Source organism: Tursiops truncatus, chromosome 3 (assembly GCF_011762595.2).
Source record: "Tursiops truncatus isolate mTurTru1 chromosome 3, mTurTru1.mat.Y, whole genome shotgun sequence".
Lineage (NCBI taxonomy): Eukaryota > Metazoa > Chordata > Mammalia > Artiodactyla > Delphinidae > Tursiops > Tursiops truncatus.
The window spans coordinates 135647725-135665038 of record NC_047036.1 but is presented as its reverse complement, the minus strand read 5'-3'; the positions used below and the strand labels follow the sequence as shown (position 1 = coordinate 135665038).

Below are 17314 nucleotides of genomic sequence, written 5' to 3'. Positions count from 1 at the left end.
GACAACCAATTCTTTTTTAGTTTCCTCACCGTGAAACATAGCTTAGTCACATGCATAATTGAATTGATTTTTTCATTTGAATTTATCCTTGGCTTTTGGCCACAATGAAGGTTGCTTGCTGAGCAGATGGCACAGACCATGTTTTCTGTCTGTTGCAAATGGTCTGTTCAATCAACCATCAGCAACCCCTCAGCCGCTGGTCAGTTGGCCTGAGTCAACCAGAGAGTGATGTGTTTGGTTCCGAGGGTAGACTGGGTCTGTCGCCTCATAGCTTAGATAACATTTTTCCTCCAAGGGTCAAGTCAGACTCTGCTGTCTGACGTCATAAACTCCCAGGCAAATGGCAGCAATTCAGCATTATGGTAGTATTCTCAATGATCAGCCAGGAAGTCTCCAGAATCCAGCAGATGAATTATGGTTCCTTGAGTAAGATGTTTATCACCCTCTTCTCAGAAATAAATTCCCTTTGTTTTCATCAGAGAATCATGAACACTTAGAGCTAGAAGTGACTTTGGAGGTTATGTGTTTAAATGTTTTTGCAGCAAAGTCCATGGGTGGACCTAATTTGTGTTTGCTGCCGGGACTCTGATGTAGGGATTCAGTCTGTATGAAGTCCCCATAGATCTTCTAGGAGAGCCAGTGAGGAAATATGTTGGAGTTGACTATTTGCTCTAGGCTGAAATTCATAAACCAAGATGGGGAACAAAGGTTGCCCCTTAACTCTTGAACCAACTCTAAGTTTGAGTCCAGTTCTTAGATGGTCTGTCAAAGAAGGGGAATAATTCGGCATGCTACACTTTTTTGCATCTTGCCCTCTATCCTGGTCCCAAAGAAACCATTCCCAGATTCCCAAAAGAGAGGGCACAGTAAGAAACTGTATTTGTGAGTCAAAGGAATCATTAACACCAGGCTGCAAGATACTCAGAGAGCATGGAAACTCTACTTAGGGGTATGACAAGAGTTTGGTGTTATGATTCTTGGAGTGGTAGAAGCATGACAAAAGCCAGGTCAGACTGGGAGAGGGGAGAAGGAGCAAGGGCCACTTGTGGGCTAGGTAGCCTGTGACTGCTTGAGCCATGCCACCCAAGACTTGGCTCAAGAGAAGCAGTAAATATGGTGACCTGGAGAGCCTGGAACCAGCAGTTGTACAAAGGAACCTCAGTGGACACTAAGGAGGTGGTCATGTGAACTGAGTTCACTCACCTGTTTCCCTCCCCCATGACCTTGCAATCTCAGGAAAATTGGTTGACCTTCATTCATTCCAGCCATGATGCCTTGACACTGTCAGTTTGGAGGATTCCTCAGTATTTTCTCTCGATCTCTCTTTCAGGTTAGTTAGAGTAGGGCTCCGTTGATTGCAATTAAATTACCCTAACTGTTACAGGGTCCCTTTATGAATTAGCTAATTGCAAAATAGATAGACACTTAAGGAGTGAGTTTGGCCCTTCAGGGGGCTTGAGCCCTAAAGCTACCACTTCATCACTGTCCTGCCACTTGAACACTGCCAAGCACAGCTGCATACCTGGGCTATCGGGCAATGGAAACGTGTCAGTAGTGAATGCCTCACACTTTGCTGCAGGAGGAAAACACAGATGGTTAGCTATCATGATACTCCTCCATGTCAAAAATCATTGCTTTCTTTCTTGTCTCAGTATGACCTGTGCCAACAGAGAGAGGGCTCTGGGAATCAGCACAGCTGGAGCCAGCTCAGCTCAGCTCAGCTAGCTGTGGGACCCTGAGCAAGTCATTCCCCTCTCTGCAGTTTACTCACCTATAAAAGAGTGAGATAACACACAGCAACCCAGCATAGACTATTAAGAAGAGCAGAATTTCTCTGGTTGCTGGAAAAATGCTGGTGGGCCAGGTGGTGGTGGTGGGTGGAAATCTGCCTGCCAGTTGTTCCTGTCTTACCTCCTTCTTTGGTTCTTGAGGAACCCTAGAGGTCCAAGAGACACAGTTGATGATCACAGGGCTAGATGATCGCTAAGGGAATTTCCAGTCTATGAGTCAGTCAATTTTAATTTCCTTTACAAAACAGCCATATGTCCCTTTTCTCTAGCCCTTACCTAACCATAACCCTCACTACTCCATGTACACATACTTTCTCTATGAATACAGGGAAGAAGAAAATGGGCTGTTTATGTGGTTAGCACTTGCTGATTGGATCTTCTGTATTACCAGAGATGGCCAAGATCATTGACAGGATCTAAGGCGCCACTAATAACTCCACTAGAACATGCTCCTGCAGATGGGAAGCTTGAGCCCTCTCCAGAGCACCTATGGCCACTGGTCAGGCTTTTCAGGGCCTCATGGCACTGAAGTAGAATTACAGAAGCATAAGAAGTTCTGAAAGGCCCTAGTCCCTAGAGCTCATGTTTGGACATCCTAAGGATAAAGTGCTTCTCTGAGAGCATCATGAGCCATTCAGACAAATTTATAATACTGATACTTAAAGGTATACAAGAGATGCCAGCATTTCTATTCACCCATACTCCTTTACCAAAGAATCTTCCCTTCCTGCTAAACAAACCCTTTGAACCCTTGCTAAAGAGGTGCTGAAGGATGCATGTTTGTACTAGATGATCCCTCCTTCCTGCCTACTAACAATTGATGATTGGTCTAGGAGTAGCCACCTGACTCAAGTGTGACCAATTGGTTCCTTTCTACCGGGACACAGAGCCCCTGTTACTTAATGCTGATGGACATGGAGCTGTATGGGACTATGGCTATGGGACAGCCACACGCTGGGCCATGAGCAATAGTGGAAACCAGCATGTCAAGAAGTGTACATAGTAGACACATGAAGTGAAGGTAGAGATCAGAGAACACAAGGAAGTGGGGGTAGTGGTGGTGGTGGGGCTTTCTGATATTGTTCTCATTCTACAAGTCCCTTTAATTCTTCCACATTTAGCTTACTTTAGAATCCCTTGGATGCTTCCTTTAAACCTGAATTTTCACTTGAACTAGCTACAATAGGCTCTTTTCCTGGCAACCAGGAAATCCTTAATTAAGACAAAAGACTTAATGAAACAAGTCATGGCACCATCTACCGTGAAAGGGCTTGTTTACCTCTCTCTCTTTTTTAAGAATGAATTTATTGGATTCTTCAATATCTGCAAAGCAATCGATGTGATACACCATATCAATAAATTGAAGAATAAAAGCCATATGATCATCTCAATAGATGCAGAAAAAGCTTCTGACAAAATTCAACACCCATTTATGATAAAAACTCTCCAGAAAGTGGGCATAGAGAGAACCTACCTCAACATAATGAAGGCCATATATGACAAACCCACAGCAAACATCATTCTCAATGGTGAAAAACTGAAAGCATTTCCTCTAAGATCAGGAACAAGACAAGGATGTCCACTCTCACCACTATTATTCAACATAGATTTGGAAGTCCTAGCCATGACAGTCAGAGAAGAAAAAGAAATAAAAGGAATCCAAATTGAAAAAGAAGAAGTAAAACTGTCACTGTCTGCAGATGACATACTATACATAGAGAATCCTAAAGATGCCACCAGAAAACTACTAGAGCTAATCAATGAATTTGGTAAAGTTGCAGGATACAAAATTAACGCACAGAAATCTGTTGCATTCCTATACACCAATGATGAAAAATCTGACAGAGAAATTAAGGAAACACTCCCATTTACCATTGCAACAAAAAGAATAAAATACCTAGGAATAAACCTACCTAGGGAGAGAAAAGACCTGTATGCAGAAAACTATAAGACACTGATAAAGAAATTAAAGATGACACAAATAGGGCTTCCCTGGTGGCGCAGTGGTTGACAGTCCGCCTGCCGATGCAGGCGACACAGGTTCATGCTCCAGTCTGGGAAGATCCCACATGCCGCGGAGCGGCTGGGCCTGTGAGCCATGACCGCTGAACCTGCATGTCCGGAGCCTGTGCTCCGCAATGGGAGAGGTCACAGCAGTGAGAGGCCCGCATACCACAAAAAAAAAAAAAAAAAAGATGACACAAACAGATGGAGAGATATACCATGTTCTCAGATTGGAAGAATCAATATTGTGAAAGTGACTATACTACCCAAAGAAATCTACAGATTCAATGCAATCCCTATCAAAATACCAACAGCAGTTTTTATAGAACTAGAACAAAAAATCTTAAAATTTGTATGGGGACACAAAAGACCCCAAATAGCCAAAGCGGTCTTGAGGGAAAAAAACGGAGCTGGAGGAATCAGACTCTCTGACTTCAGACCACACTACAAAGCTACAGTAATCAAGACAACATGGTACTGGCACAAAAACAGAAATATGGATCAATGGAACAGGACAGAAAGCCCAGAGATAAACCCAGGCACCTAAGCTCAACTATTCTACTAAGAAGGAGGCAAGGATATACAATGGAGAAAAGACAGTCTCTTCAATAAGTGGTGCTGGGAAAACTGGACAGCTACATGTAAAAGAATGAAATTAGAACACTCCCTAACACCATACACAAAAATAAACTCAAACTGGATTAGAGATCTAAATATAAGACCAGACACTATAAAACTCTTAGAGGAAAACATAGGCAGAACACTCTATGACATAAATCACAGCAAGATCTTTTTTGATCCACCTCCTAGAGTAATGGAAATAAAAACAAAAATAAACAAATGGGACCTAATGAAACGTCAAAGCTTTTGCACAGCAAAGGAAACTACACACAAGACGAAAAGACAACCCTCAAAATGGGAGAAAATATTTGCAAATGAATCAACGGACAAAGGATTAATCTCCAAAATATATAAACAGCTCATGCAGCTCAATATTAAAGAAACAAACAACCCAATCCAAAAATGGGCAGAAGACCTAAATAGACATTTCTCCAAAGAAGACATACAGATGGCCAAGAAGCACATGAAAAGCTGCTCAACATTACTAATTATTAGAGAAATGCAAATCAAAACTACAATGAGGTATCGCCTCACACCAGTTAGAATGGGCATCATCAGAAAATCAACAAATGCTGGAGAGGGTGTGGAGAAAAGGGAACCCTCTTGCACTGTTGGTGGGAATGTAAATTGATACAGCCACTATGGAGAACATTATGGAGGTTCCTTAAAAAACTAAAAATAGAACTACCATGTGACCCAGCAATCCCACTACTGGGCATATACCCAGAGAAAACCATAATTCCAAAAGACACATGCATCCCAATGTTCACTGCAGCACTATTTACAATAGCCAGGACATGGATGCAACCTAAATGCCCATCGACAGACAAATGAATCAAGAAGATGTGGTACATATATACAGTGGAATATTACTCAGCCATAAAAAGGAACGAAATTGGGTCATTTGTAGAGACATGGATGGATCTAGAGGCTGTCATACAGAGTGAAGTAAGTCAGAAAAAGAAAAACAAATATCGTATATTAATGCATATATGTAGGACCTAGAAAAATGGTACAGATGCACCGGTTTGCAGGGCAGAAATTGAGATACAGATGTACAGAACAAACGTATGGACACTAAGGGGGAAAAGCAGCGGGGGGATGGTGGTGGTGGTGGGATGAAGTGGGAGTTTAGGATTGACATGTATACACTAATATGTATAAAATGGATAATAAGAACCTGCTATATAAAAAAATAAATAAAAGAAAATTCAAATAAAAAAGAAAGAATAAAGCTGCTATAATCATCAAAAAAAAAAAAAAAAGAATTTATTTTTTTATTTTGGCCGCAGCATGTGGGATCCTAGTTCCCCAACCAGGGATTTAACCTGCACCCCCTGTATTGGAAGTGTGGAGTCTTAACCACTGGACCGCCAGGGAAGTCCCTTGTTTATCTCTTTATTCACTCAACTGATATTTACCTAACCAAAATGTGCCAGCACCGTAGATACCAGCATGAAGGATACAGTGATGAACAATATTTAGGGATTCGAAATTATTTCAAGTGTGGAATGGTTGAAGCGTTTAGTTTGGTGAGGAAACAGCATGACAGCTGTCATCCTTTATTTGAAGGGAAGTGACGGGAAGAGGAATTAGACTTTGTTAGCCCCAGAGGGCATAAGAGTTGACGAGCAGAAATGAGAAGGGGGTAGATTGGGACTCAACATAGGAGAGAACTTTCCAGCAGTTTGGCACTGTCTATAGATAGAACAGTTTGTCTTGAAAGTTGAGTTTCTCCTACCAAGGGGCCAAATGACCAGTTTTCACGGATTTTTGTAGGGTTGATGCAAACATTATATGAAGGTTTAGATGAGATGACCTCTAAGATTCTGCCCCAAAGCTCTAGGTTCTAATTTTACCTTGGACCTTTATGGTCTTCGTGATTTCAAGTAAGTTATTTAACTTCTCTGAGGCTGTTTTCTCATCTGTGAGATGTTGTGAGAAATAAATGATGCAGCACTTAGTAATGACCTGGTACAGAGAAGGAACTCAGTAATTGAGTGTTTTCTTGATTCTTCTCTGCTGCAGGTGAGGCTTTTCTTTTCTTGAAATGCTGCTTTCTCAACTTCCACTGCCAATTCAGGGATTTGATTTGCTTTAAGCAGCTGTAGTCCTTGAAGATGATATAGCTTGTGTCTTATTCTCCTTGCTTAGCATAGGGCTGTGCACAAAGAAGGGCCTTAATAAATACGAGTAGATGCGATCTAATATGGAGTCTTAGCTAACAGTCTTTACGGCAAAATTTATGTGAGAATGCATGTCTCCTCTGTCCTTTAAAATTGAATATTGAGTCACAAATAGATGCAGTATACACACAGAATTCCATGCACAGATATGCATGCATGCACCCAGACTGCACCTAAGTAAATGCACGTGGCATGCAGACAAGCATGGCCATGCACACCCATTCGCGCAGACAGGCACAGACTTTCACTTCCCCCTCCCTGTAATCAAGAAGATGCAAGAAGAATCTGCCTGTGGGATGAGTCACAGAGGCAATCGGGATAAAGGGCAGGATTCAGCATCCCTGGGGAATCTTTATTTATAGCCCTGGCTGCTGGAGAGGGGGCTGAAATCATTCCTAAGGAGCTTCAGTGACGGAGAGTGATAAGATAACCAAGAGATGTCATTCCCACCATTGTGCTCTCTTAGAAGCAGGCGCCTGTTGCTGCTGGAGCCCAGAGAAGTGCTGTGTCACTCCAGGGTTGCAGTCCACAGGGAGGAGTTGAGCTGACTGTGTTCTAGCTGGTCCATCGGCAGCCACTGGGCCCCTTTCCCTGGTGCACAGACAATCTCTATGCTAATCTGAGCAAATCCTCCCAGCTCCAAACAAACAGAAGCCTCTCTGGGCCTGCAGAGGCCACTGATCACAGAGGATGCAGTTTAGATTCAAATGATACTGTTTAATCCGCTGACCCAGTGGTCCTGCCTCTGTCAACAGTGTGGTTTCTGTAATGAGCAGAGCAAGCTCATGGAGCAAATGCAACAGCAGGCTCAACCTGCCCTCCCAAGGGCCAGGGCAGGACAGGGAGAGGCAGCTGGCTCTTTGTCAGGCTTTGAGGGACACTGGCAAAGTCCAGTGGGAGGGGTGGGCAGTGAGTTCTTTGAGTGCAGACTCTGTCTCATCTCCTGTTGCACTTGAGGCACCCAGCACACTGCCTGACACACAGGCAGTACCTAGAAGATCTTAGTTGACAGCTGGATACATGCATGATCTCTTTAATTTCCTGGTATATGAGGATGACAGTTAGGGTTCTTGGGTAAGATGCATGCTAGAGAGGAAAGAACATTTTCTAGGGAGTCAGGAAGACCAGGGCTCCAATCCTGCCTCTTCTGCTAGAAGACCTTGGGCAGGTCACCTAATTGCTTCAAGCCTCAGTTTGCTCACTTGTAAAATGGTAACTCACTGATACCTACTATGTTTTGGGGGCTATGCTAAGGATAAGAGATGGTACGAGTAAGTTACTTAATTATATACTACCTGAGAGGGATGGATATGAAGGTACTATCAGCCAATAATACTTCAGTTGAATTAATTGGTCAGATTAATTAATTGGTCCTGGAAGGGAACAGGGACCCCAAGGCTGTCTGGGACTGTCTGTTCTATTGGCCCCTTAGTTCTAAGCCCTTCTGCATGGCCTGGAGCCCTGCTCTGAGTGTGGGTTCTCCTTTTAGCTCTCATGCTTCTCAGTTGGCTTAAGTATGAGCCTGGACCTTTGTTCCTAGCTGAGGCGGGAGACCCCTTGGACTGGATACCTGTTGTCCAGTGTAGACCCTGTGTTCTTTCCTCACATGCTCTTCCTCTTGGCCCCTGACTGTCACATTGGCTTCTGGCCCTGAATGTGGCACAGGTAAGAGCTGTTGCTCATCTTTGACATCTTGATTCAAGTGGCTCCTTTTGGGCTTGCTGGTCCTGACCTCCCTGACATGTCAGGGTTGGCTGAGACTGGCCTGGTGTTTGGTCTTGCCAGTTTCCACCTCTGATTCTCAGGCCTAGTTCAGCCCTGGAGTCCTGATGGGACCAAGCTGAAGAGCACTGAACCTGTTCTTCTAGGATACAGAGAACCAAACCCAGCATGAGCCTTGAAGTTTTTCCCGGGGGAAAGTCAGAGGGCGAGGGAGAGCAGGAAGTGAGTCTGGGGAGAGAAGGAAGAATCCGGAAGTGGAGGGCAGTCACAGTAACGGTAGACTGCCCATCCTTATCCTTGAGATGAAGAGTAGTCAAACCAGCCACCATTAAAACACCACTGAAAGAATAACACAGTGGTTACGAAAAGTCCATGCTTTTGAACCAGAGAGACCTGAGCTTGAAACCTGGCTCTGTCGCTTGCTAGCTTGGGCAAGTTGCACCATCTTTCTGAGTTTTGGGTTTCTCACTTGTAAAACGGGGTCAGTAATGTACTTGTCTCCCAGGGCCGTTGAGAGCATTAAATGAGGCGATGGATGTAAAGTGCTCAGCACAGTGCCTGGCACGCAGCAGGCAGTCAATAAAATGGTAGCTATGGTGACAGACTTGTTCTTTGACTCCTGCACTGGTAGCCGTTCAGGGTCATTGGGAGGCTCTGATGAGATAGTGGATTTGAACATGTTTAGGAGGCTGCAGAGCATGATGTCAATATAGAGTACTGATATAATTATTTTAGGTCTCAGCTTTTGAAATTTGCAAATTGATGTGCTGTTGGACATGGATTGGGCACCTGGCAAACAGAGGGCATGAAGGACTCCCTCGACGAGGCTCCTATATGACATTGTAATCTGGTGCAGTGGGATGGAAAGTGCTTTGACAGGGTCCTCCTATTCTTACAGCACCTTCTGGGACCATCAATGTTGCTCATTCCTTCCAGCTTAGCACAGCGGTTTATAAGTGGGGAGAGCACATAAGACAAGGAGCTAAAGCTTTATTTGCTAACCATATCCCAGAGCCTGTGACTCTGAGGCTGCCTGGGACTGAGTAAGCCAAGGAAGAAGTGACAAGGGACCAGGCAACAAACGCTGATTTACGACCTGAGGCTCCAATTCCAGAAGCCATATAATCAGTTCCTTTGGGAAAGAGTTTTAACCAGATGAAATGCCCTTCCAGCTGCAGGACTGAGTCCCAGGCCTGCTCCCAAGGGCAATGCCTTTTTATGTACCCTCAGGGGGAAAAAAACCTGGAGAGCAAATTCTGGGATGGGGTCAGGATGGGAATCGACCCTTCTACTGGCCAGATGAATACCTGAAACAAAAGTGCCAGGCCCCTAATTGTGGAAAGGGGTGGTAGAGTTCATAGCAAGATGATCTTACCGTCAGGTGGGCAAAATGGAGCTCATAAGAAGGGGCAAATAGTCCTTTACTTTGTATTCCAGCCTTATCTTACCACCCTTATAGACACCACAGGGGCTGATTCTGCTCAGCCATATTTTAGGTCTTCCCCAGCAACCCAGGTGACATGGAGCCATTTTAGTAGAATCTTGGGATGTCCTGTGTGGCCACACCTTTCACAGGTGGTAGGTTTTACAAACAACTACATTCTCCCCTTCTTCCTTTTTAGTAGAACTGGTTGGGCAGCAATGTGCACAGTGGACCCCTGTGTTAGATGCAGGGATGAATCATGTTTGGTCTCACTCAAACATGATGATTCAGTTCTCATTTGCTAACAATTGGCTTAGGGGTGGTCATGTGGTCCAGCTCCAGGCAATGGGGCCTGCGGCAAAGTCTTCTGGAATCTTCTGGAAAGATTTTTCTCTTTGATAAGAGAGAGACATGAGAGGAGAAACTCTGGTCTCTCTTTTCTTTCTTTTCTATGTCATTGGGTGAGGATGTGGTCCTTGGAGCTGTGGTAGCCATCTTGTCACCATGAGGCAAAAGCAAAGAACACTTCAGAGAAGCTGACCTAGAGCCCTGAAATTGTTGAGTCACTGATCTAAGCCTGATCTAACTGCCAATTTGCCAATTTCTGTTAAAGCATTAAAAGTCCTTACTGTTTAAGCAACTTTTAGTCAGATATTTTGTTACATATATCCCAAAGCACTTTAACTAATACATCATGGATACATATTGTATAAACAGTATCTCTTCTCATTTGACCTCTTCTCTTTCCTCTCTCTTCCCTGCCTTAACCCAAGAGACTCAGACTTGGATGCCTGTAGGGGCCAGGGCAGGGATATAGAAAGGTGAAACAGGCCCTGTGTAAGAGAAGCAAATTGGAGAGTGAGGGCTTCTTGTAAAGGGGCTGGTGTTGGTTAACCAGCTCTGGCTGGTAGTGGCCAATGCTAGCATGGCAATGCTAGCATGATGTGGTCAGATGGTTTTATTTTTCAAGAGAAATTGGAAAACCATATTTTTATGTAGAATCTCTCAATTTTATATGTGCATTTAAATTTTAAAGAAAGATACTGCATGGACTAAATGGACACATCTGAGAACTATGTATAGTCTAGAGGTCACACATTTGTGAGCTGGCTTTAGCCCCAGAGTTCTGTCTCTTCCTTGGCTTGACCTCAAGTGTGGGCTGTCAGTTACCTCCTTCAAATTTTGCTGTTGGGTAGGGCTATGTTTGTGGGCTTGGGTGATCTAGAGATGGGAGATAGAGGGATGGGGGAAGGAAGGGCAAAGGCCATAACTGTTGCCTGCCGTCAAGGCAGGACATCTGCAAGACCACAAACCTCTACCCCGCAGGATAAACTTTCTCTTTTTGTACTGCATGTGATTTTACTAAAAGGGTCACTGTCACTTTCTCCACTAAGTTGTCACTTTCTCCACTAAGTTGTCACTTTCTCCACTAAGTCCCATTAACAGAGGGCCCCTTCTCTTATCCATGCATCGCTATGGTTCAGGCTCTAAGAATGGGAGTAAGGAGAATCTATCCTACCAAACAGCCATGAGGCTAGGAAGTTGGAGGCAACCTCCTAGGAAGTCACCATCCTATATGACTTCATTAGTGCTGTGGACACAAATTTTATCTGGGAGCAAGCCTCCTCAGTCCCATTTAGCCCAATAAGTGCCAGTGCTTTTCAGCAAAAGAAAAAAAAAATCCCATGGAGAATCCAAAGACATTGTAGAAAGAGGCTTGCATTGAAGTATCATTCCTCTTCCATGCTAAGAACATTTTGGGGGGTGGGGGGTAAGTTCAAACACATCCCCCTAGAGAAGGCTATGGACATTTTAGACCCTTGCTAAACTAGCCTGGGGACTCTGCTCCCCCAGGGCAAGTCCAGAGTCCTTGGGTCTCTGCATGCCCCAGGAAGGTGGCTTAATTTAAGTCTACAGGTTATAAAATTGGAAATCTTCATGTTTTCCTCTAGGTCATCAAATTAAAAAGTTTCCAGGGCACCTCTGTTGAAAGGCATCAGAGAAGAGCTAACATGGACTTCATACAGTGCACTGTACACAGCCCAGTGATGCCCGTCGATGACAGGAGACGATGAGTCACCACCAGCTTCGGGGATTGAGAAGAAATGTCAATGAAGCCATGAATAATAGGTGCTGTACTGACACCTAAGAAGGTTAAGGGCAGGAATTAGTTGGCAGGGAAGAAAACAGTATGTGGGGGATGCCAGCTACAGTCCTACAGAGCTTCTGTAGCTCATTGCCCTCTGATTGGGTAGTCAAGAAAAAAGAGAATTTCTTTCATTTTATGGATTAAAGACCTAAATGTAAGGCCAGACACTATAAAACTCTTAGAGGAAAACATAGGCAGAACACTCTATGACATAAATCACAGCAAGATCCTTTTTGACCCACCTCCTAGAGAAATGGAAATAAAAACAAAAATAAACAAATGGGACCTAATGAAACTTAAAAGCTTTTGCACAGCAAAGGAAACCATAAACAAGACGAAAAGACAACCCTCAGAATGGGAGAAAATATTTGAAAATGAAGCAACTGACAAAGCATTAATCTCCAAAATTTACATGCTTGTAGCTTTTGAGCTTTTGAGCATGAGCTTTTGATATTGAGCTCATGCAGCTCAATATCAAAAAAACAAACACCCCGATCCAAAAATGGGCAGAAGACCTAAACAGACATTTCTCCAAAGAAGATATACAGATTGCCAACAAACACATGAAAGGATGCTCAACATCACTGATCATTAGAGAAATGCAAATCAAAATTACAATGAGGTATCACCTCACACCAGTCAAAATGGCCATCATCAAAAAATCTACCAACAATAAATGCAGGAGAGGATGTGGAGAAAAGGGAACCCTCTTTCACTGTTGGTGGGAATGTAGATTGATACAGCCACTATGGAGAAAAGTATGGAGGTTCCTTAAAAAACTAAAAATAGAACGACCATATGACCCAGCAATCTCACTACTGGGCATATACCCTGAGAAAACCATAATTCAAAAAGAGTCATGTACCACAATGTTCACTGCAGCTCTATTTACAATAGCCAGGGCATGGAAGCAACCTAAGTGCCCATCGACAGATGAATGGATAAAGAAGATGTGGCACATATATACAATGGAATATTGCTCAGCCATAAGAAGAAACGAAATTGAGTTATTTGTAGTGAGTTGGATGGACCTAGAGCCTGTCCTACAGAGTGAAGTAAGTCAGAAAGAGAAAAACAAATACCATATGCTAACACATATATATGGAATCAATCCACTTTTATTACTCCCTTTCTTGAACCTTGTAGTGGGTTGAGTGGTGGCCCCCAAAGGTATGTCCAAGTTTTAGCCCCAGGTACCTATGCATGTAATCTTATCTGGAAATGAAGTCTTTGAAGATGCTAATTAAGTTAAGGATCTCAAGGTGAGATTATTCTAGATTTAGAGTGAGCCCTAAATCCAATGCCTATTTTTTTAAATAAATAAATTTATTTATTTATTTAATTTTTGGGGGCTGCATTGGGTCTTTGTTGCTGCACGCAGGCTTTCTCTAGTTGCGGCAAGTGGGGGTTACTCTTCATTGTGGTGCGTGGGCTTCTCATTGCGGTGGCTTCTCTTGTTGAGGAGCACGGGCTCTAGGCATGCGGGCTTCAGGAGTTGTGGCACACGAGCTTAGCTGCTCCGTGGCATGTGGGATCTTCCCGGACCAGGGCTCGAAAACGTGTCCCCTACATTGGCAGGTGGATTCTTAACCACTGCGCCACGAGGGAAGTCCCTCCAATGCCTTTTTAAGAAAAGGGAGAGAGAAGACTGAGACACAGAGACACAGGGAAGGTGGCCACATGAAGACAGAGGCAGATGATGGGAGCTATGCTGCCACAAGCCAAGGAATGCCAGAGCTACCAGAGGCTGGAAGAGGCAAAGAAGGAAATCTCCCCTAGAGTTTCCAGAAGAAGTATGGTCCTGTTGACAACTTGATTTCAGACTTCTGCCTTCCAGAACTGTGAGAGAATAACTTCCTGTTGTTTCAAGCCACTCAGTTTGTGGCAGTTTGTTATGGCAGCCCTAGGAAGCTAATACAGACCCCAACTTTCAGCTATATTGTGTAAGTAAGCTATTTCCCGAAAGCACAACTCTTTGCTGACCTCAGGTCTTTGATTATGTTACACTGGACACACATCATTTCTATATAACGTATGCAAATCTAAGTATTTGGTAAAAAATAAGAGATAGGCTAATTGATAGGTCGATAGAGAGAGGCAGAAAGTAAGGGTGAACTAATAGTTAAGCTACTGGGGCAGCTCTGCCCCTTTCCACACGGTAAGTGGTGAGTGCCACCCTGGAGGATGCAGGAGATGTGGCAATGACTGCTTCTCTGCTCCCCCATGGACCCCACACTATGTGTGACCTCGGCATTTAAGAATTCATATTTTTCACCCAACATGTGTGTATGTATGTACGTATGGATGGATGGATAGACTGATGAGTTTATAGACCCAGAGAAAAATCATATGGGAACTAATAGGCAAAGCAAAGAGAGCTTGCTTACACTGACTAATGTGAGGCTTGATATACAAATTGGGACTCAGACGGATAAGTAACTTTATACCCTAGCATATAGCTGGTTTGCTTTCTTTGCTGACTTAAAATAAGGCCAGGCATTGGGGCACCCCTTTAAACTACTGGTGCTGGGATATGTCTCTATTATAACAGCTTCTCAAAGAACTCTTCCCTGCACCTCCCAGTCTAGACGAGTTCCCGTCTCTTCTGTCATATGCTATCACAGCATCTTCCTTTTCCCCTTCATAGCAACTGTCATAGTTTGAAACTATATATTTTTTGACATTTTGTCTAATATCTTTTATACCCTACTGGATGACTTTACACTCAAGGAAGGTAGGATTCATGTCTGTTTTCTTAACTGTGGTGATTTAATGTCTAGCTCAATGCCTGACATATACTACTATTGTTACCAATGTTTGCTATTAATTGACTGTGTATTATGTGTCAGACACTGTTCAAAAGTGCTTTAAACGAATTACCTCTTCTCATCTTTACAGCAACTCTATGAGCAGGAACTATTATTATTCCCATCTTATAGATGAGGAAACTGAGATATAGAGAAGCTAACTTGCCCAAAGTCTCATAGGTAGGAAGTGGCAGAGTTGAGATTTAAACCCAGCCACGATGGTCCTAAAGTCAGGACCAGTCACTAAATATTTGTTGGACAAATGAATGAACCATGATAAATATGACTGTGTATGGTGCAACTTTGAGACTCAGAACTGGGAGGACATGTATACATCTTCTGGGCTAACCTCTGAGACCCTGTGGAAATGTCTCCTACAGCTACACTGAGAATTAGTTCTCCAGATCCTTCTGAAACACATCTGGTAATGGGGACTCGCTAACTTTTCTAATTGGGCAACTCTATTGGGATGCTCTTCCTTACACGAAGCTGAAATTCACTTCCATGGAACTTCTACCTGTGGATACTTGTTCTGCCCTCAGTAGTTTAAAAGAATTTTAGTCCCTCCCACATAGCTCTAATAGGAATTTCTAATTAGGTGACAGCATCTGACCCAGCAATAGCTCCAGCTTCTGGCCAAACCATAGCGTATTGGTATCTCTATTAAACTGCAGTGTCCATGTCTGGATACAAGGCTTCCCAGGCATGCTAAGCGCAGGGTGGGATTATTCATCTTTGTATTCCTGGAGATTAAATGAGCTGCTTGTTGAATTGAAATTGAGTGATTTATAATGGTAATAAAAATCCCTTTATTTTATAGTTGAAAAGTTACACAACACTTCTGCATGCTCGATTTCAGTTGATTTTCTATACAATATGACATTTGATCTCCATTACCTTTTTGATCAGAGGTTTAAGGATATTAGCATTACAAGCAGTGTGAGAGGTACTCTGAGGTCCAGAGAGAATGAGTGGCTTGCTTAGGGTCAAACTAGTAATAAAATTAAGATTCCTTCTAAAATTGTATCTTCTGGAAGCTATGTCCTCCAGCCTTATGATCTCCCATAAATCTGGTGGATTTCCCCAGCTCTGGTTCTTTTCAATACATCAACTGTTCTCAAAATTGTATTGGCAATTAGCCTCTTGTCATTGGAGGTGTACAAACTGATAATCAGATGACTTTGGGGCAGGGATATTGTACCTACAGCAACAGTTGAGACATTTAATGAATATTGGTCTAAATGACCTTTCAGGTGATGTAATGTCCAGTCTTATACTTCTATGCCACCCACAGATGACATAGGAGTCAGAATTTTAGCCATAAAACTTTGAAGAGTTCTACCAACCAAATCATTTCTGAATATAGCAGCATTGCTTCTTACTCCCAGCTGGAGCCAAGATCATCATCCTTCAAGACTGAAACACTGCCATAAACATACAGCTTTTAAACACTTATTACCAATTCCTTGTGAGAACTTCCCAAGACCATTTGTCCAAATCCTACTCATTTTTCATGCCTTCTTCAACTTCTATCTACTCTGACTAGTCTTTCTCAATCCTTTGAACTAGAATGAAACTTTCCCTCCCACATACCACCTTAGCACTTTGTATAACTCCTATAAAACTTATTCAAAGTCTGCCTTATATTATGTATGTTTTCCTGTTTCATTCAGGAATCAGTATTTATATTTTTGCCCTCCATTTATTATTATTATTAATTAATTTATTTAACATCTTTATTGGAGTATAATTGCTTTACAATGGTGTGTTAGTTTCTGCTTTATAACAAAGTGAATCAGTTATACATATACATATGTTCCCATATCTCTTCCCTCTTGCGTCTCCCTCCCTCCCACCCTCCCTATCCCACCCCTCTAGGTGGTCACAAACCACCAAGCTGGTCTCCCTGTGCTATGCAGCTGCTTCCCACTAGCTATCTATTTTACGTTTGGTAGTGTATATATGGCCATGCCACTCTCTCCCTTTGTCACAGCTTACCCTTCCCCCTCCCCATATCCTCAAGTCCCTTCTCCAGTAGGTCTATGTCTTTATTCCCGTCTTACCCCTAGGTTCTTCATGACCTTTTTTTTTTTTTTCTCTTAGATTCCATATATATGTGTTAGCATACGGTATTTGTTTTTCTCTTTCTGACTTACTTCACTCTGTATGACAGACTCCAGGTCCATCCACCTCACTACAAATAACTCAATTTCGTTTCTTTTTATGGCTGAGTAATATTCCATTGTATATATGTGCCACATCTTCTTTATTCATTCATCTGTCGATGGAAACTTAGGTTGCTTCCATGTCCTGGCTGTTGTAAATAGAGCTGCAGTGAACATTTTGGCACATGACTCTTTTTGAATTATGGTTTTCTCAGGGTATATGCCCGTGCCCAGTAGTGGGATTGCTGGGTCATATGTAATTCTATTTTCAGTTTTTAAAGGAACCTCCATACTGTTCTCCATAGTGGCTGTATCAACTTACATTCCCACCAACAGTGCAAGAGTATTCCCTTTTCTCCACACCCTCTCCAGCATGTATTGTTTCTACATTTTTTGATGATGGCCATTCTGACTGGCGTGAGATGATATCTCATGGTAGTTTTGATT

General features: G+C 42.9%; 1 protein-coding gene across 9 annotated transcripts in view; it reads right to left on the bottom strand.

The window, feature by feature from the left end:
- The window catches only part of ADRA1B (adrenoceptor alpha 1B), a 627213-nt gene that overhangs the window by 122241 nt on the left and 487658 nt on the right, over positions 1-17314 (bottom strand). The gene's annotated exons all lie outside the window — the stretch shown is intronic.